This window comes from Lathyrus oleraceus, chromosome 7 (genome assembly GCF_024323335.1).
Source record: "Lathyrus oleraceus cultivar Zhongwan6 chromosome 7, CAAS_Psat_ZW6_1.0, whole genome shotgun sequence".
Classification (NCBI taxonomy): Eukaryota; Viridiplantae; Streptophyta; class Magnoliopsida; order Fabales; family Fabaceae; genus Lathyrus; species Lathyrus oleraceus.
Genome location: NC_066585.1, coordinates 7,551,727 through 7,573,972, shown reverse-complemented (window position 1 = coordinate 7,573,972; position 22,246 = coordinate 7,551,727). Strand labels below are relative to the sequence as shown.

At 35.1% G+C, this 22,246-nt stretch overlaps 2 protein-coding genes across 2 annotated transcripts in view; both read right to left on the bottom strand.

Annotated features, from left to right (window-relative positions):
- The window catches only part of LOC127106313 (uncharacterized), a 69,969-nt gene extending 54,117 nt beyond the window's left edge, over positions 1–15,852 (bottom strand). Inside the window, exon 1 of the mRNA XM_051043626.1 lies at positions 15,631–15,852. The gene's annotated coding sequence lies outside the window, so the exon portion shown is untranslated. The remainder of the gene's footprint in view (positions 1–15,630) is intronic.
- The window catches only part of LOC127106316 (uncharacterized), an 86,761-nt gene that overhangs the window by 40,928 nt on the left and 23,587 nt on the right, over positions 1–22,246 (bottom strand). The gene's annotated exons all lie outside the window — the stretch shown is intronic.

Genomic DNA, 22,246 nt, shown 5'->3' with positions numbered 1-22,246 from the left:
GAGTTAATTCTAAAAGAAAAACAATTTGTTTCTTTTTGTCTGGTTGAAAAGATATCGACGGTACTTTTTTTAATATTTTTTTTCATTTTAATATGTTATTTTCTTCAATTTTTAATTAATATTCCATATATTTATATATGCTTTTATGAAATCTGTAACATTAATTTTGTCTTTTAATTCACATGTTCAATAATAAACAATTTATAGTATAGAATGACTAGTGTTTAACTATTTTAGAAATAACGAGTTTCTTGCATATTAAATAAGTGTAAATATTTAAACCGAAAGTAGTTAGCATTTATATTCTCCTCGATAAATTAATGTTTATCTATTATATTTATTTTACACTCTCAATAGATCAAAATTGTTCAATAAATATGTGTTAATATAATATTTATATATAATAAATAAAAATGGTTCATAGCATGACTTTCAATATAGTTATATTAAAAGTAAAATATTACAAATATATAATTTAATAAACATAATATAATTAATTTTATATATTATTATATTCATTCTCAAACACTAGAACACTTTATTTTTACCTTAATATAAATTCTTTTACATTAATATTGAATATAAAATAAGACATTAATATATCTCAAATCTTTGCCCTACAAATGGGACAGGTAAGAGTCATCTTTAATAAATACTGGGGCAAACATTTTTTATGAAATGCATGTCCGCATGGCAAACTCTGAAGCATTTCCCCATCTTCAAACTCGTACACACATATCATACACTGATTTTCAGTGTGTTGGAGCGGGATGGATGAGTCAAACGTTGATTCACTGATTCTCTCTTGGATGATTCGAACAAGATACCGGCGTCTATAAAATCTCCAAACACGAGTAATAATAATAAGAAAAATAAAAAATACTATTGAAATGCCAACTCCTATCAAGATGCTGACGAAAGGAGGATTTTCTCCTGAAAAAATAAAAGAATTTAACTTAAATATAAAAGTGAATTCTATTGAATCGCAGAAGTATAAATATAAAATTATAATTATAATGTACATACCTGTGTTACCATAGCCCATGATAAAGTTGAAGGAAAAATTCTGCAAAATGCATTAAAGAAATATCAACATATTATAAATATTAAGGGTGAGAAATATTTGACACATGTGTGGTGGACGAAATTAAGTATGTATAATCAGACAATCTTAAATCTTACATTGATTTCTTCAAAGAATATGTTGGAGTGAGGTTGGCGAAATTAATGAAAAATATGGAAGTGTAGTGCTTCGCAATCAACTATAATAAATTAGATGAGAAAATAACTTGGAAGATACTATGTAGAAAATATAATGATATTATACTTACTAAGTTGTAAGTTGCATGATGATGAATGGTGTAATGGACTAGTTTTATAGCAAATTGGCTTACCGTATTTCACTAAATTTCTTTATAGGATTATTTGTTTTAAAAATGTAATTATGCTACATTTTTATCACATGAATTATTTGTCCATTATTTTCAATCTTTTTACTCAAATGCAAAACAAGTTACTTTCATCAAAATAAATAGATTTTGAGAATACATGCTAATAGCTAGCAAGGAACCATGCAAAATTCAGCCAATTATTAATTGGACAAAATGCATAACAATTATTTGTGAGAAGCATATTCGTAGAGGACCACTTATCAAAATATGAAAGCATGCTTAATAAACTCAGTACCTCTAAAATAGATAGAAAGTTTGGTATCACATGGGATCAGGTATCATAGGCTACATTGCTACTAGATACAAAGTTGGATTTTCTTTTGTTTCTATTCATTTTCCATCTTAAAATTTGAGAATAAAATTATTAAGCAAACACTTCATATACATTTATTATGCATTTTGACGAAAATAATCAATAAATAGAGCACTTACACTATTTTGGTTATTATTAATCCTATTTTACTATTTTTGTTCACATGATTTTCTAACAAAAATAATTCAATAGCTAAAATGACTATTTAAAATAAATTTATAACGAAAATAGTTAATAAAGAGATATATTTGTAACAACTAATATATTAATAAACACAATATTCCATCTGTCTTACATTATTAGATAAGATTTGATTATTGTGATTTATAATTTTTATTATAAAATTATTAATAACTACAAATATTTAAAAATTAATATGTAGTCACTTAATTTATAAAAAATAAATAATAAAATAGAAATAGAAAATAAAATACTTAAATAATAGTTTTTATAAATCTATTGTATATTTTATTAATTATTTACTCACTTATATTGTCAATTTTAAATTTAGTAATTGATTACAACAAACACATTGAAGAATTTATACACAATTTTGTTCATTATAATTTTGTTCATTAATAGAGCTGGTAGACTATAATCAACACCTACAAAATAATAGGAAATTATCTTAACAATTGGGAAAGACTATATAATACATAATGATTTAGGATCTTTCATCTTGAGAAAAATAATTATATTTTTTTGTCAGTTAAAAAAATATACATATTTATGTATTTTTACGTGTCTCGTGCTACTTTATATAATTTTACTTAATTATCAATAAAATCTTAAATTCTATGTGATCACTTATGTCACTAATAGTGATTAAGTGATATATCATTTAAATTGATTGAATAATATTCTAAAAGTCAATTGCTTATAACTATAAATGAACTATCGGTGCATGGCCAAAACTGAGCAATTTTTTTTTATTTCTACAATCTATACATATGCACCTACAACCTTTTATACGTTGCAATTGACATGATAATGATAAACCACATGAACAACTAACACTTTCTTTTTTCATTGTACTCATCATACTTTGTTTTTAGAATTAAATTTCTTAAACAAAAACCCACTTATACTAACCATATTTTATACAAACCATATTGATATTGCCCGAAGATCATAAAGTTTATTGTGATATTTTAACAAAGAGAGGTACATTTATAATTTTAACATGAGATATTATTCCATTATATTCACTATTTGGAGACAGTTGGAATTATATAACTCAACCAGAAATTACATCCCCTATAAAAGTCCTGAATAATCAAAGTAACCTAGAAATACTACTATATTCATTAAATACATTTATAATTCTAAATAATCTAAAATGACTTTTTCACTGAATACCAAATAAATGAACTATAGCATAATCATCACTGAATACCAAATAAATGAACTATAGCATAGTCATCACTGCTTAATGTAATTCTAAATAATCTAAAATGACTTTTTCAGTGACCTTGTTTCCATCTTGATTAGTTACATTAAAAAAAAGGAAGAAAAAAAACATTAAAACTGAAATACATGTTTCCCGTGTCACCACAAAATTTTCAACAAAAAATAATACATATTTTACACCAAAAGTAAAACAAAAATCAATCATAATGGAAAAAAAGGAAAAGAAACTACCAAGTCATCAACCTTCACTCCAACTCCAAATGCCACTATAATAATAATCAAATATTGGAAATTGATGTTCTTTAGCCTTTATAAAGCGAGTTTTATAAAGAAATATCCAACATAATATATCTATATCTATACATCAATTATATGCAATGTATTGCCATATGCATTACCAACATTGAATTGAGTGTCAACTGACATTTTCTAAAACTACCAATAAATTAGCATTTCATGTAAAAATTAATTAAGTTAAAATTTTTCTAAGTGGTAAATATTACATAAATCCATTGAGTGAATGAGACGCAATTATGTGTTTTTAGAATCAAGAGTCAGTAAGTGTAATAGCTTCATAGAATACCTTTGTGTTTACCTATAAAGATACTAAGCATATATCGATATGTTGTTCCAACAACCATTCTCATACTTCTCAAGCTACAACCTATCATCAAAATGGAATCAATTAAAATTAGATTCATATTTTTGAATACAAAAGGAGTAAAAAAAAGCAAGCAAATTGGATGTCTCATAATAGATCAATTTAGAAGAAGAACACAACTTTAAGAATAGGAGTCATCAAACAAATTGAATATATATTGTATATATGTCTGCTACTCTTTGGCATTGCAAACATGACAAATGTTTTCATCTTTACCTCCTTAACTGATGTGGGAAAACGAGCAACAACTCGGGAATACGTACACAATCGTTCTTCCATGGATTCTTCAAATGTTAACCCCATTTCACTTGCTGCTGCTGGAAAAAAAAGTGGAATTGCATTAAAAATATGCACTCACTACATATTAATACTAAATTGAACAATAGTTTTTGCAAGATATCTTAAGAACCAGATCTTCTCACCACATACGCCATTGTTATCTATCTAATTTCTTCATCTTCAACCCTACATCATTTTTTTCACTTAGACAACGAAAATAAGGGTGAACACACAGTATAATTAATGCATCAACAATAAGAAAATAACTTAGTAGCACATGTTCTAGTTCTACAAGAGCAACCTGAGACAAGCAATCCACATATGTAATAATGAAAATTGAAACTTTTTATGAGTACTTGATACCCTTTATGCTTTATTAGCTCCTTTATCCCCTCAACTTCACCTATTGATGCTTGAATGTTCCACCAATGCAGTACCATACTATCTTAAATCCATATGTATATTAGTATATACTTGATTATCATCGCAAAATCCCAAAAACGGATCAACCTGATTATATTAAGTACACATTAGTTAAGATGTTTTCTTTGGAGAAAGCATATAATATGGCTTCCAGACCAACATTGAGTAATAATAAAGATTAATCACTCACTTTAGATTTTGCTAACAAAATGTGCACGTCATTCAGTATATTTTCCAGGAAAATATCAAATCCCAGCGGATAATAGAAACATAGACCCCATTATTTTAGGTTCTAAAACATTATATTTTTAAAGATTAAAATAATCAGAATGATCAAAATAATCAGGGTGAATGTGCAAAGAAAAACTACATGTGCAAAACAATTGGTGTCAATATGAATGAATGAGCTATAACTTCTATATTTGAAGGCAAGTTAGTAGGAAGGTTGATATGAATCCAAAAGGCAGAAATGAAACTATGAACACGAAATGTGCATCATACTTTGTTTCAGAAAATCCCCATTGAAGATAAAGATGGAAACCGTGAAAACATCAAAGATGACAACGAGAAAAAAAAAGTGAGACAAGGGATTACCTTACAAAAAATGGGAAGAATTCAGCGGAGACCTTCCATCGAAGACGTCTGTAATACATATACAAAAGCAAAAACGAAAAATAATTAGGCGGAAACCTTTCATCAGAAACATGGTGAGCAAAACCAGGCATTCTACTATGATTTCTACAACTAACACTATAGCTACGAATAAGTTTCTCACTAACCGATTCACTCCGTTGTCCATTAACAACCCTCCTAAGCTTCTGCCAAGACTCGGCAATCGGCTTATTAACAACATCACCAGAAACACATTCTTTCTCTCCCAACTTATCTTCCTTTCTCCTCTGTATTAATCCCAATTTATTCCACAACTTGCCCCATTTGTGAAACTTGTTCGGCCCCTTTTGATCAACTCCAATTTCAACATCACAAGCTTCCTTAGAAGAAAGACGTTGTAGTACAATCAGAATGAACAATACCATTGTTCTTAGGATTCAGATTAGCAGCCCTCAAATCTTCCTCAATGATCAAGACTTTAGTGTTTCACTTACAAGTGGCTTATACTTTACAATCATTCCATCAGAAGGAACTGGTTCGTCATCTCGGCTACTGTGGTCCCACATATTCCCTTGTTCTGCAAAACGCCAGTTATTTTCCTTAGGGTGAAGCGGCTGGGGCATTGTATGACCATGACCAAGAACGATATCATCTGTTGTCGATGCTTCTCCATTCCATCCAGACGATCACTCAATAGAAGCAACTTACTCTCAGAGGATTCAAGGTGCTGCTTAGTTTAACCAACTCCTGTGTCAGGGTTTTTCTATCCGATTTGGGATATGAAGATTTTGTTTATTTCATACTTTCAGAAGAGGACAAAACATCTGAGCCAAGTCTTGAGTATTGGTATTTTGTTTCCCATTCATTTTTCTGGTTCATTTCTCCAGCTTCGTCAAACAACTTAATATCTATCCACGTCACTCCTCTCTCTCTCTCTCTCTCTCTCTCTCTCTCTCTCTCTCTCTCTCTCTCTCTTTCTCTCTCTCTCTCTCTCTCTCTCTCTCTCTCTATATATATATATATATATATATATATATATATATATATATATATATATATATATATATATATATATATATATATATATATATATATATTAGGTTTTAGTACTGTTTTATAAAACTAAAAAAAAAAAAAGAGTTATAAGTGTCAACAATTTAATATATTATAAAATATTATTTTAAATATTATTTTTTAGTTGGTTTTAATACAAAAATAAAGATAATACACTGTCAGTGTAAAATATTTTTACACTATTAATTAATTACATTCAATCATGTCATATCAGTATTTTAAAAATAAAAATATAATTTAACAGATATATGTATTTAATTGATTAACAATGTAAAAATCATAAATATTTTTTTCTTTTATAATTATTGAAAATATATCTTATTGTTTTGTTGATGGCATTTGTTATTACTCTTATAAAAAAGAAAACAATTTTAACAACTAAATAAGTTGTTAAAACAAATTAGTTAACTAGATAAACTATATTATATTTAATATCTCTCCTTAAGTTTGAGCATAGAAAGTATGTCATAATAAAGTAATAGATGAGATTTGGATCAATAGGTTTAGTGAAAATGCTGAGAAATTATTGTGTGATAGAAAGTATGTGAAAAAGTTGTTGTTTCTCAAATGAAGTGGCAATCGAGTTCAATATATTTTGTGTATTTATAGAAGGGGAAATTGATATCAATATGTTTTATGAACTATTTATCATAATATAGCATTGTTGTTTGTGAATAAGTAGTTTAAAGTCAATGATACGATTGATAAGTCATCGAAGCTCACATGCACTTGATGTCATTGTTTTGTATTCAAACTGATGATGAACTTTTCAATATAATTTTGAAGGGTAATTTAGTATTTTAGTATTAGTTTTTGTTAAGCTTTACCTAGTTAATATAGGTTAACACTTTTGTCTACGTGACATTATTGTTTGTATATATAAACAGTATAGCTGTAAATAGTTGATAGTGCAATACTGAGTGTGTGCATTATGCACAGTGTATGTGCAACCATTTATTGTAATCGTTTTGTAATAGTAGTGGAAGTTTATTATTCTCTCACTTCTCTCACTTCTTCCATCTTCACCTCCTTCATGTTGTGCACCAAAAATTGGTATCTAGAGATTCAGTTCATATCCACAGGGAAACATGGGTGAACGATGAGGTGTTGTATGGTTGATTTCGTTTCTTGAATTCGTGTTGAATTCTTGATCGGAATCGTAACATAATCACAGTCTTGATTTTGTGGGATTGGGAAACACTAATGTTTCGTGAGATTTGAGTGGTTTGCACAAGGTTGAAGATGAACGGAAATGGTAATCTGAGTACTAAGCTTCTAGTGTTTGATGGAAATAACTGGAATTGGTGGATGATTAAGATGTGTATGTTGTTTGGCGCTCAAGATGTTCTTGATCTCGTCAATGATGATTACATTCCGGTTGCACTTCCAGAAAATGAAACGGATGTACAGAGGAATGATCGGCGTGATCTGAGGAAGAAGGACCAGAAGGCGTTGTTCTACATCCATCAGTGTGTGGATGTGAACGTGTTTGACAAAATCGCTTATTCGATGATGGAAAAGACTGCATGGGACACACTGGTACGGTGCTACGGTGATGATGCATCCGTGAAGAAGGTAAAGCTTCAGTCTCTATGTAAGTAGTATGAGAATCTCGGCATGACGAACAATGAGAAGGTATCTTACTGTATCTCCAGAGTGATTCTGATCACAAATGAGACGAAGTTGTGTGGAGAAACTCTCTCTGAAGAAAGTATAATTGAGAAGGTACTTACATCTCTTACTCCTCAGTCTGATTATATTGTTATAGAAACTGATCATTCTAAGGATCTTAGCACCATGAGAATTGAAGAGTTGTAAAGCAGTCTAAAGGCACAAGAGTTGCGTCTGACTGAGAGAAACTCTGAAATAGAGGTATAGCAACAGGCTCTGAAAGCCGCTTCTGGTAAGAAATATCAGAAGCAGTCTTGGTGAGAAGCCAGGAAGAGATCTAATGGTGTTCAGAAGTCAGAAACCTCAACTTCTGAAAGGCAGAAGAATGCTTAGAAGGGGGAGGATAAGTATGACAAGAGGAAAGTTCAGTGCTATTGTGGTAAGAAGTTTGGCCACTTCGTTGCCGATTATTGATCAAACAAGGAAAGGAAGTCAGAAGAAGCAAATGTAGGCAAAGGAGATTCTGATGATGAATTTATGCTAATGATGGCTTCTGAATCTGATTATGCATATTTGGAGGTGTTTGGTTCTGTTTGTTACAAACATGTTCTAGATACTAAGAGAAAGAAGTTGGATGACAAAAGTCGAGTTATGTTGCTTGTAGGGTACCACAGTACAGGTGCTTATAAGCTCTATTCTCTTGTCAATAACAAGGTTGAATTCAATAGAGATGTCATTGTGAAGGAATCATAATTGTGGGGTTAAAGTAAATCTTAATCCAACTCTAGTGTAAAGTTAACCTCTGAAGATACTTTAGAATCTGAAGGTTCTGAAGATGAGTGAGAATCATAAAATAATTTTCAAGGTAAGCCTGACTCTGAAGGTGAATCTGATTCTGATCCAAATTCTGATGGTGATTCAGAATCTGGTGGAGATCTAGACTCTAGGAATATTCCATACTCTGAAGGTGGTCATGCCTCTGAAGGTGGTATTTCTGAGGTTTCAGCATTTGATATTGTTCCAGCATCCGAAGGAGATTCTTAACAACTTCAGATGCCACAAAGAATCAGAAGCATATCAATAAGGTTTGAAGAGTTTAACATGCTGCAAGATACTTAAGTAAACTCTTAAGGAGAAGTTATCAAGTCTGCCATATTAGTAGACTTTAAACCAGTGAGTACTGAAGAAGCGCTCAAGAAGAAAGTGTGGTTTAAGGCCACGAAATAAGAACTTGAGGCTATAGAAAGAAATAAGACTTGGAAGTTGACTGAGCTTCAAAGAACAAGAAAGTCATCAGTGTCGTGTGGGTTTTCAAGGTAAAACTAAAGTCAAATGGATCAATTGGCAAACACAAAGCAAGGTTAGTAGAAAGAGGCTTCCTACAGAAACCTGGGTCAAATTACTTTAAAGTGTTTTCTCCTGTAGCAAGACATGAGAATTAGATTGGTGATTACGACAACTGCTAATAGGAATTGGCATCTGATGCATCTGGATGTGAAATCTTCATTTCTGAACGGTCCATTGCAAGAAGAGGTATATATGTCACAACCTCCTGGATTTGTGAAAAAGAATCGGGAGGTATATATGTCACAACCTCCTGTATGGACTGAAACAAGCTCCTAGAGCTTGGAATCTAAAAATTGATTCATTTTTCAAGCTCCAAGGATTTAGAAAGCGTAGATTGAGTGGTGTCTATGTTTAGCATACTTCTGAAGGCAATATTATTTTGGTATGCCTATATGTTGATGACATATTGCTAACATGAAGTTGTGAACATGAGATAACTAAGTTCAAGAAGGTGTTGATGAATGAGTTTGAAATAACCGATCTAGGAAATATGACATATTTTCCAGGGATAGGGGTTATGTACTCTGAGAAGGGTATCATTTTGCATCAGTCGATGTATGAACTTGAACTTCTGAAGAGATTTGAGTTGCTGAATTATAAAACTGCGGTCACACCTTCAAAAACAAATTACAAATTGGATTAGATCCTAAAGGTGATGATGTAGATGCTACAACTTTCAAGTAGTTGGTTGGCTCTATGAGGTATTTATGTAATACCAGACCTGACATTTGCTATGCAGTTGGAATGTTAGTAGGTTCATGAGTAAACTGAAGTGGTCTCATTACCAAGTTGTTGTCAGGATTTTGAGGCATATTAAGGGACTATGAAGTATGGAGTTTTGTTCCTTTTTGGAGAAAATGCTAGTTCAGAGCTAATGTCTGACGTAGACTCTTATTGGTGTGGAGACAAAGTTGATAGAAGAAGTACTTTTAGATATTTGTTTAAGTATCTGGGAAGTCCTATTTCTTGGTGTTCCAAGAAGCAACCAATTGTTGCTCTGTCAATCCGTGAAATTGAATATATTGCAGGTGTTGTGGCTGCATATCAAGCTATTTGGCTTCTGAATTTACTGTAGGATCTAAAGATCAAGGTAAACAAGCTTCTGAAGTTGATGATTGATAACAAGTCTCCAATAAATCTTGCCAAGAACCCTGTGTTGCACGGGAGAAGCAAGCATATTGAGTCTAAGTATCATTTTCTAAGAAGTCAAGTTTAGAATGCAACGCTAGAAGTTATGCACTGTAGCACCCATAAGCAGTTCGTAGATGTTTTGACAAAAGCAATCAAAATTGATCAATTTCTCCACTTGAGGGATGAAATTGGTGTTATTAGTTTCGATTAGTTAAATATTGAATTAAGGGATGATGTTGAAGGGTAATTCAGTATTTTAATATTAGTTTTTCTAAGCTTAACCTAGCTAGTGTAGGTTAGCATTTTGCCTACGTGACATTATTGTTTTTATATATAAATAGTGTAGTTGTCAACAATTAGTAGTGAAATACTGAGTGTGTGCATTATATACAGTGGGTGTGCAACTATTTATTGAAACTGTTTTGTATGGGTAGTGGAAGTTTGTTATTCTCTCCCTTCTTCCATCTTCATCTTCTTCACCTTGTGCACCAACATATGGTTTTCTAGCTTTTGGATTTTTGAAAAATTAGTAAGTTGTCTAGAAAACATCTCTTGCAGGTATAAGTACCAATCTTTAAGGTGTGTGTGCAATCGGTTAAAAGGCTCCCTAATCGGTTTCTTAATCAATTCGATCAAAAGGTATAATTAATTAGACAACGATTTTGGATTTCTTAATTACTCATAATCGCTTCTTAATTTATTATGTACTTGCTAGAATTAGTTTAAAGAAGTTTTGAGAAAGAAAAAAAAAAGAGTCCGAAATGATTTTATAAGATAAAACACTAAGCGCAACTAGTGGCGGAGCCAAGAACTTAGATCAGGGGTACACAATTATTTTTAATATATATATATATATATATATATATATATATATATATATATATATATATATATATATATATATATATATATATATATATATATATATATATATATATATATATATATATATATATATATATATATATATATATATATATATATATATATATATATATATACTTTTTCTACTATCTTTAAGCATTAAATTTTATTGATCAAAACACAAAAGTTAAGAAAATTATTAATTTTATTGACAAGTAATGTTGTTTAATAAATTGACATGCATATGAGTAACTTTTATCATATTTAATATAAGTTGTATGAAAAAAATATAACATAATTAAGAGAGATGCATTGATAAAAAAGAATAGTAATGTTATTATTATTTTTGAGGTTATTTGCAGTCCTATAGTTTATTTTTTCAACTTAATTTATGTAGTATTTCCAATCGAACTTTAGTTTCGACAGAGATAACTTCATATTTCGACAGAAGTTGTGTATGTTGTAGTCGAAGTTTATTTAAGCATGCAGGAGTCGAAGATATGTATGATGTAGTCGAAGTATATTCTAGCATGTAGTTGTATAAGTTAACTTGTTAGTCAAGTTAGCTTAGTGATTAAGTTAGCTTAGTGTTTAAGTTATCTTGTAGTCTATAAGTATGCCGCTCTTTCAGGTAGTCGAGAGAGGGTTAAGATTGATTGCTATTTGCTTGTAAACAATTTTCCCTAATTGTGAAAGTAAATAGTAAAACGGGTTTAACCAATTCTTGTTCTTGTTCTTCCCTTTTTTCTCTCTTTCGTAAACCTAAAAAGGTTTATTGTGTTTGTTCAAGAAACTCAATCTTTCTCATATTTTTATTCATTCCTAGTGTGAAGATTGTCACAAGAAACTAGTGAGGTGAGCGTGGACAAGATGCCATCAATGAAGGATGAGATTGAGAAATTCACCAGTGTGATTGATTTTGATTTATGGTGCTTGAAGATGCAAACCCTACTAGTTCAGCGGGATTTGTTAGAAGCGTTAAAAGGATCTGAGAAGATGGATGTTACCCTAACAGAGAAGGAGAAGACGACAATGATCTTTTTTAATAATGCGGTCAAAATACACTCTATTCAAATAACCCTCCCACTCCCGCATACAGGCATTCCAAATTCTATTTCTATCACAAGCAATAAGAACAATAAAATATTATGACATGATAAAAAAGAAGCAGAAGAGTAATGATACCTGAAGTTTGAAGGTTGATCAGTTGGTAAGGCGTTCAAGGAAAGAGACATTTGGAGAAGATATATGAATGAAAGTGAAACCCTTAAAAAGAAGATAATGGTAACGGTCAGGAAGTTGTAAACAAAGGGCGAATGATGAACTGGGAGTTCCCATAAAAGTAATCTTGAAGAGAGGGAGAAAGAGAAAAAAGAACTTATCATCCTGAAGAAAGTAGCCAGCGTAGCCAAGTACTATTTCATAGAAAGGTCGAGGAAGACTCTGGTTCTAAATAAAAAGGTTTTTCGGGCTTCTTTTGTCCGAACACTTCAATCTTTTAGATCTCATGCTCGAGGGGCTTATGTACATCCCAGAAAATTAGTTGACTTGACATAATAACCGAATAGGGTAGGGTTAGTGTAACAACCCATTTTTTTTAGTATTGAATTATTATACTATTATTATTATATTTTAATTTAATTAGTGTGGTAATTAATTATTTAGTTGATATGAGATATAATTAAATAATTATTAATTAACCTAGTGTGCATAGTGAGTGGTTAATTATTTGAATTTAAATAGAGGTATTTAAATATTAGGCATTATTGGGCCTAGTGATTAAATTAGATGAGTTAAGCCCAACTAGAACACTATTATAAATAGTAAGAGGTGAGGGGAGTGAGAATTAGAATTCACTTGAGCATTGAAGGCAATAGCGAAAGAGGAGAGGAAAAGTAAAGAGGAGTAAGGGTTTTCATCAGATTTACAAGGTAAGGGGGGAAATCCTTATTATTATGGGTTAGTATGATTGGGTCAATGGGTATGAACATGTTTTAGGTTGAAATCCTTAATTGGCATGGTTTTGGAATTATTAGGTTTGATAAATACTCTTGAATTGTGATGATTAAATTATGTTAAAACTGTGAATGAATATATATTTGGATGAGTCATAATTTTCTGAACGTGTAGCTTTTTACGGAATCGAAATCGGAGGTCCGGAAGTCCTCCAACGATGAAAAATACGGAGAATTTTGCATTCTGTTTCGTTGTTAGCGCAGGAACAGCTTTCTGTTTTGCGTTAACCGGTTAACCCAGGGCGTTAACCGGTTAACACTATTATAATATTGAAAAATTGCATTCTGTCTTGCGTTAACCGGTTAACCCAGGGTGTTAACCGGTTAACACTGTTAAAAATTGCCAAGAAGCGCATTCTGTTTTGCGTTAACCGATTAACCCAGGGCGTTAACCGGTTAACACTGTTATAATATTGAAAAATTGATATGTAATTGTTGTGTGCGTTTTGGAATGAAATCTATGTGTACCTATTTGATGGTTGACCTATATTGGTGAATAAAATATTGTATGAATAGGTATGTATACCATTATTGGATTGTGAATGATTTCTGGTTATGGATGTGTATATGTGATCATAGATGATGTGTGGTGATGAATGTGTATACGTACCAATTGCGAGTTATGATGGTATGTGGTATGTTAAGATGGTATAGATCTTAATTGCATATGTGTTGGTATGTGTGCATTCATTCATAGCATGGTTGACTTCATTGTGGAAGTGGTGAAACTGTGGGTTCACATGAGCAGACGTTGATTCTCAATTGGAATCAGGCGTAGTATTAATCGGTGATCCTTCATTGGAAACACACGTAGCAGACGTTAATCCTTAATTGGGATTAGGCGTAGTTTTAAGCGGTGATCCTTCATTGGAAACAGACGTAGGGCTTTGATCTTGTCTGGATCGGAAGCGTGGTTTGGATTCTAGATATTGAATCGGAAAGCGGTGAAACTTTGAGTTCACATTGAGGTACCACATGCATGGGGTCACATTGTCTTGCATAGAGTCGTCTATAGTTATGTGATCATTGAATGCATGTATTGATGTGAGTGTGATGTGTCGCATCCTGCGAAAAATCAACCGGCGAAGCTCGAAAAAGAAAACACACACAGAGCCGCCACTGCGCGTTATTTATCCCAAGATAGGGAAAGGAAACGCTCAGAGAAACCTGGAAAGACATGGTCTCGCGACCAAAGAGACAGGGTAAGGGAGTCGGTTACGCAAGGGGAAGGTATTAGCACCCCTCACGTCCTAGGTACTCCTAGGGATCCACGTCCTAGAATACAGAATAGGTTGCTAAACATCACACACACACACGGGGAACGCAGGTGGGGTTAAGAGAAACGGGCTCGATAAGGTATCGCACCTTATGCCTACATATCTTGTCTGGAACAAGAATCAGAGCCACTGTAGTTCGGCTTACACACGCCAAACAACACCAAAACATACAAACAAGCAAGGGTGGCAAACATGGAGCCCGACAACCACTGGATGGAATTACGTCGGCATCCGAACCAAAACTCACTCAAAAGGGCAAACTGGGAGCCCGACAGCCACTTACTGGACTTACGTCGGCATCCGAGCCAAAACACGCAGTCAGATAACAAGTAAACGCACGCAAAAAAGAAAAAGGTTGCCCGGAGTGGTCTCGCACGACCACCTGCCTACATACCTCGTCTGGAACGAGGATCAGGGCGATGTAGTTCCCCTGAAAGGGACTAAATTGCTAACCAGAAACCGGGGAAAGATACACAATTAGGGAGCTGAGACTCGAGCCTAATGTTGTCATGCATCGTTAACCCTAAGTTCGGTTTTCTATCCTACTTGCATAAACAAGCCTATCCTAACCAGGAAAGAAGCTAGCACACAAGCATACAATATACAAGCATATATCAGATGAGAACAGGCATCTCAAACAACACAAACATGTCAATCAAATGTCCACATAACACCCACTATAGCCAAACAAGGGGCTCAATCAATCGGGTTTGACTGCCTAAGCAAGTCGTCTGTACAGGCTGGTTTTGCTCTTAACCTTGCCATTACGAGGCTAAGGTGAAGCAGATGAAGAGGTGAAGTGAGGATCAGACCTCACAACTCATATCCCTAACCAGGGAGAGCTGACAAATGAGCATGGGTCCAGAATAGGGGAACCCTTCTATACTCGATGACTCTGACACAATGTGCACTGCACAGATCTTGGGCTTTTGATCTCAATGCTACAACCATGTAATGGGAGCAAGGAGAAGACTCACTGAATAGTGGGGGACAGGTTGCTTGTCCCTACCTTCCACCAATTGCCTTACTTGAAGGACTTTTCCTGCTTGGGCTTAAAAATAAACAAACACAATCATTGCCTCTTAAGGAGGACTTCAGACATTTATTTGCCCGGCCCGGTAGCAGCCGGGTCTCCAGACTACATGAAGTCAAGAAGACCTACCTCAATGCAAGTTGCTTAAGCAACGCAAAGCAAAAGTTCGCAAGGAATTGAGCAACTAAAGGTACCTGTACAAAAGTCAAACAGAATCAGCATCTACTTTCACAAACAGACAACAATATAATGATCAATTAACCAAGTACAATTATACAAATAATGAGGTGCATAGCACAAGGCTCACATGAACCAACATCCTACAAAACAAATACATTAGTCATATGTGTCAAGTAACACAATCCATAATGTGAGCAAATCTCCTTAATCATTATCTTTAACCTGAAAAGGTACAATCACACTCAAAGGTAAGTACTATGACCACTAGGACTAGCCTAGGGTCAAAAAGATGGAAAAATCCTAAAACAGCAGCCAATTCATGATGAAAACCAAGTAATATCAAATACAAAGGGATCCCAATTGGTCCCATATTCAAACTATGTTCCTATTTTAAATTATGCAACCTAGAAGGCAAATGAAGCAATGTTGAGTCTCATACAAACAACCAGCAAGATCATATCCAACCACATGTCAAAAAGGATCCAAAAAATCCACAAAAATTCTATCCTAACCAGAAGGCATTCAACAAGCCACATATTAAATTTCAAATCATTTGGACTAGTAGATCAATAGGAATTAATTAAACATGGTACAGCATGCAAAAACAACATCAAATGAAGTCAAAAATTATACACCAACTTCAATCTAATGGTAAACAGCAATGGTGCATCATAAATCAGTAGGACCAAAGCCAAAAGCTACATTAATGTGTCAGGAATTATGCTATCAATTTTCATGTCCATTGGATTAATTATGAGGATATGGCAACATAAATGCTAAAGGTTACACCAATGGAACTCTAACATGCTAGGCAGTAAGAAAAAATATGAATCAAATTGGAAATTGATTGTAAAAATCCACAAAAATTATCAGTGATAGCTAACATGTTAAACAAGCTTCATGCAAAAAATTAGGGCCATTGGCCAATGGGAAGCATGGAAAAATATTTGGGGAATTCAGCATGCCAAACTATGTCACATATATACATGTCCAACTTCAATAATTCATATATAATAGACCATAGGCTAAAAAACTCCCAAACCTATGTCAAAAAATCCAGAAGGATGTCTAGAAGTCATGTTTCAATTTTCACTTATTTTGGATATAGTATGTGGAGTATAGAATTAAAATGGTAATGTGTAGGAAAATATGTACATTAAAAACATCTCTAGGTCCAATTGGATTTTCTACCAAGCATTATTTTGTTTTTCATCTTTATAAAATAATAGGGAAAAAATTATGATTAACAAAAAAATATGGTATTTTTTGGATTATTATTGAATATCATATGAATTTTCTAAGTTTTAAAATGTTTATTTAATAATTATTTAGAATTATATTAGGTTTATTAAATTTAATTTGGTGCCAGTGGCACAATTGAAATTTTTAACGCTTGGCCTTATACGTCGCCGTTTCAATTAGGCGTGATGAGCGGTGGAGATCGCATCTGGGACGAAAAACATGAAGCGACATTGAAATGGAAACGCGATGGATCCAACGCACTCTTTTTCCAGAAAAGCAAGAATGTTCATCGTCTTCTCAAAGCGTTCTTCATCTGGAAACGCAGGTTTGAGCAAGCGTAACGGAAATGCATAAACTATGTACCGATCGGACCGATTCTCGATCGCGAGCAAGGATATGGATGCGATTTCCTCTATAGATTAACATGCAGCACGAATCGACAGCAAGAAGGAAACGCATCGAAACTTAAATTGACAATTACTCACTCAAATCGCAACGAAATTACAATCCAAAAGCTGTTATACAATCTACGAGCTACAATCTACAACACTCCTAACTCAATTTGACGAAACACAAGATTCGATTTCCAACCTTTCTTGCGATGCGATGCGGATTCGGCGCGATTGAACTTCGATCTCGCGCGAACAGATGCAGCGATTAGTTGTAGGAGGTGCGTGGAGTCTTCGATTCAGCTCGAAGTCGCTTGGATTATCAAGAATTCGTGAAGCCGGTATGGAAGAACCTTCTTTCTACGGTTGCGAAATCTTGCGTATTGAGCTTCGAATCCTGCAAACAGAAACTCCAAAACAAGTATAATTGACAAATCCACCAAGGATTCGCATCAAGCTTCAAGGATCGTCGATGAATTGGTGAAAAAGGTCCTTGACCGAGAAAAATGTGAGAGAGCTTGAGAGCTTTTTGCTTTTTTCTGTTAGATGGAAATTGAGATTGTGAAGTTTGGGATCGTGAGAGAAAATGATTAGCTGTTGTGATTTTCTGTTAGCTTCCCCAAAACGAGTGTGAAGAATTTTTTTTGGAATTGTGATTGTGAAGAAGGGGTTGTCAAAAAAAATGTGACTGTGAGAGAATCGGTTTTCCGTTATGCAGTGAAAATGTGGTTGTGTAGAAGTTTCTCAAAATTGTGATTAGCAGAAAAAGATTCTCCAAATTCTGTTAGAGTTTTGTTTTTATATGCAGTGCTTAATCTAAACTTAATTACAATTAAGCAAGAGAAATGATTAGTGGAAATTGGTTTATGTGCAATTTGGAGTTAAGCTCTTCAATGCTTAGAAGCAAATTCAGCAGAAAATTAACACTTGAAACAAGTCTAAAATATCCATTGGAAGCTAATAGCATTGGCCTTTTTTCCAAATTCTCCATATTTCCAAAATTGGACCATTTTGCCCCTCTCCTTAAATTGATTCACTTCAAAAATGGCATTTTGCATGGAGCCTTTTCCAAAAAATCCAATTATGCAACTTTGAAGTACACATTAAATGGAGTTTGTGCATATAAAGAACTTGCATTTTGGATAAACCACGTGGTAGTTATGCCCTCCTGATTACGGGTCTTTTCTGAAATTCACTGAGCCATATCTTGCAAACCGTACATTGGATTTTCAAGTTCTTGGACTTTTTGGAAAGGTGAGAACAAGATCTACATCTGTCATGTTGAACAATTTTTCATTTGAAGCTTCCTTGGACTTCTGTTTTTGAGGTCAAAAACTTTCCACTTTTGGAAACTTCAGTTACCAGTCACCTGCTATTTTTGGTAGTTTTTGTCCTGACTTGATTTTCTTCATTTTTAAGCTTTGAGATGTCATTTAACACTTGTTCCAACATGAATGAAGTGTGTCTAACTCATTTCCACCTCCAAATTCACCAGATCATGTACAGTTGACCACAGTTGACTTTTCAACTGACAGATGAATTGGGCAATGCACAGATCAATCTGAACCCCAATCTCCAACTGAAATGGCTCAAGGGTGAAACCCTAGCCTCAATAATCACCATATAACCAAAGAATGAACCCCAGAATCATCAGAAACCCCATCTTCTGATCCAGCCCTGATTGGCCCAATGCAACTGATTAGGGTTGACCAGTGGTCAAAACCCTAATCTCAAGGAATCTTCTTCAATCTTCTGATGACATCCCACCATGGTGATGATGATGTATCATTCAATCAATATGAAGACCAATACCCTTGGAGAATCATAAAACCCTAATCCACAGCCCAATCCTCAGATGGCCATGATCAGTCAGTAACCTAGGCTTGCACTTTTGACTTCCTCATCTTCTGATCAAGACTTGGGAGAATGGCTTGCATAATGTAACCACATGATATGCAACATGAACTGCCTAATGTCCTAAAATGCAATGCAAATATGTTAATGCTAGTCCCAAGAGAGGAGGGCAAATTTTGAGGTGTTACAGCTGCCCCTATTCAATCCACTGTGAACCTGTCGATACGAAATAGCCTCGGCTTTCGGATGATCAGGATGAAGAGTGATTGAATACCAAGAACAGGCGAACAATTTGCACTCTGATGGGATAATAATTAACAACGCCTGTCAGCATCGGCGAAGAAACAAACTTTGAACAAAAATCCGTCTGGTACGGAGAAAATCGGTCTGAACACCGCACATCCCCTCGGGAGTATTATTCTTTCTTCTTATTCTTTTCTTGAACCCCGAAATATTCTTTATCTTTTTTCATTTTCTTGAACCCCGAAACTTTCTCCGCGCAAACGATCCTCGGATCTCCGCATTTGAACCCCGGAACTTTTGATAATTCTTGGTCTGAAAACCCCTTCGGTCTGAACACCGGGACATCGGCCTGATCGCCACTTCGGTCTGGATACCGCCTCGGTCTGAACTCCGGGAAATTGGCCTGATCGCCACTTCGGTCTGGATACCGCCTCGGTCTGAACTCCGGAAAACTGGCCTGAATACCACAAGTACATCAACCTGATCGTCGGAAACTTCTTCGATCTGAGAATCGGAAACTGGGCCTGAACGCCACTTCGGTCTGGATACCGCCTCGGTCTGAACTCCGGAAAACTGGCCTGAATACCACAAGTACATCAACCTGATCGTCGGTAACTTCTTCGATCTGAGAATCGGAAACTGGGCCTGAATACCACAAGTACATCAACCTGATCGTCGGAAACTTCTTCGATCTGAGAATCGGAAACTGGGCCTGAACGCCACTTCGGTCTGGATACCGCCTCGGTCTGAACTCCGGAAAACTGCTAATCGCGTAACGTCCTCTGATTTTATTTCCCTCTCCGCCCGACGGAAACATTTCCTCCAATATCGCACTACTGGGGAACATTGCTGATCTGACGTTCTGATGCTAGACTCCTCAGAATAACACCTTTATCTTTCAGCAAAACCACCCCTCAAACGGTAACCACGGTTTAGGACTAGCTTATGCTTGCAATGATACATGATTGATTTTTCTGCGTAATGCTCCATAAACATGGAAATGCTACGCGATTATTCATTTTTTATGCAATATGCCATGCTATTTTTTCATGATGAATGCATAAAAAGAAATATCCCCCTCTGGGGAATCCTCTGGGGGACACGAGACTCTCTGCTGAGGCTCTCGTCACTGCTCCGATTTCCACCCTGCCGGGGAATAGTACTGCTGCTGGGAGAATGCCACCCTTGTTGGGGAATACCTCCTTTGCACCCAACCCTCTCGAGGACCTGCTGGGGCAGAAGAACCATCATCGCGCTCTGTGGGGATACCACAATCTCTTTGTCTTGCTGGGGATACACGCCCCAACTCTGCTTTGGGAACCCTCACCGATACTCCCGCTGAGGAAATGGGCAATCTTCAACCTACCGGGGATGACCATCCAGACCATGCTAGGAGAAACGACTGCTACTCCGCTGGGGATTACCCATGCAATCCATAGGTAGAATCGGCTCAGCTGGGGATGCAGAAACCCGTCCGCCACGGGAATTTGTTCAATCCTCCGGTAAGATGAACACTGTTGGAGATATATTTCTTTGGAAAAGACCCGCTCCACTCGGGGGTAGCAACCTTCAGACCCGACTGCTGAGGAAACACCATTATAAACCTGCCAGGTATAACCACACTGACTCGGCTGGGGAGCTAGTCCTACGATTCTGCTTGGGGACTTAGCTGGGAAATAAGAATTCCCGGACTCATCCGGACCTTTTCTGCTCCATCATCTTGTATTTCAAATCGCCCTGCGCTCGACGAGAGACGTACTCCTGGGAATTATACAGAAATTTCAATTTTCGACTTTGAAGAGTCTTCTTGATTAATTCCAAAGGTCGTCGGACGTCTCAACGTCTTCTCTCCACCGTTCCTCCTTCGTCCCTGATCGAACTCTGCGGGGAACTACAAACTTTCATGTCTTCCGACTTTGAAGAGTCTTCTTGATTATCATCAAGGATCGTCGTACGTCTCAACGTCTTCGTCATTTTTTCATATTCATTTGTTCCTGAGCGAACTCTCTGGGGATTTATTACAAAGCTTCCGCCTCACAACCTGCAAGTGAGTGACGAATACCTAACAGTTCCTGCAAAACAGATCGTCAGATAAAACCGTGCCCCAGGTGTGTCAAGATTTCAACACTTGGGTCACTCAACCTTCCACATAAGATTTCAAGCTTTCAATCTTATAAACATGCATTGGAAGGAACCCGTATGTCTTAAAATGTAAGATTCTTTATCAAAAATATCTGGATGTTTTTGCAATCAAAGCGGTAATGAAAAACAAAAACAAAATTATTTGACTGAATATGCATTTTATTGATTGGAAAAGTGTGGCTCAAATTGAGCAATACAAAAGGAAGCAATTCCTGAAAAGAGGTAATTGCGCTCAAAAGGAAAAATCTATCCTAATGGCAATGTGAAACCCGTGATCTCATCAAGTTCCAACTCGGTTACACCCCCTATATCCTCAGACTCTCCATGCTTTCTGCCTTCTGAACAAGACAACTCTGACTGATCCCTACCGGGTATTATCCATGATGCCTTAACCAAAGCGCAAACGATCATGCTAGACGCAGTTGTTCGTTTCAATCCCTCTTTTGCCTGGACCGCCCTTTCGGGTTTTCAGTCCACCAGGATACCCATTTTTGCCCAAGTCGCCTTCTCAGGTTTTCGACTTGCCGGGTGTACATTTTCATTTTTATCCCTAATTTTTGCCCGAACCTCTTTTCTGTTTTTGGTTCGCCGGGATGCCCATTTTTGCCTGGACTATTTTGTTCTTTTCGTCCAGCGGGTCAATTTATACGAAGTATTTTTTAACTGCGTCCGCATTCACAGGGGATGGAAAATCT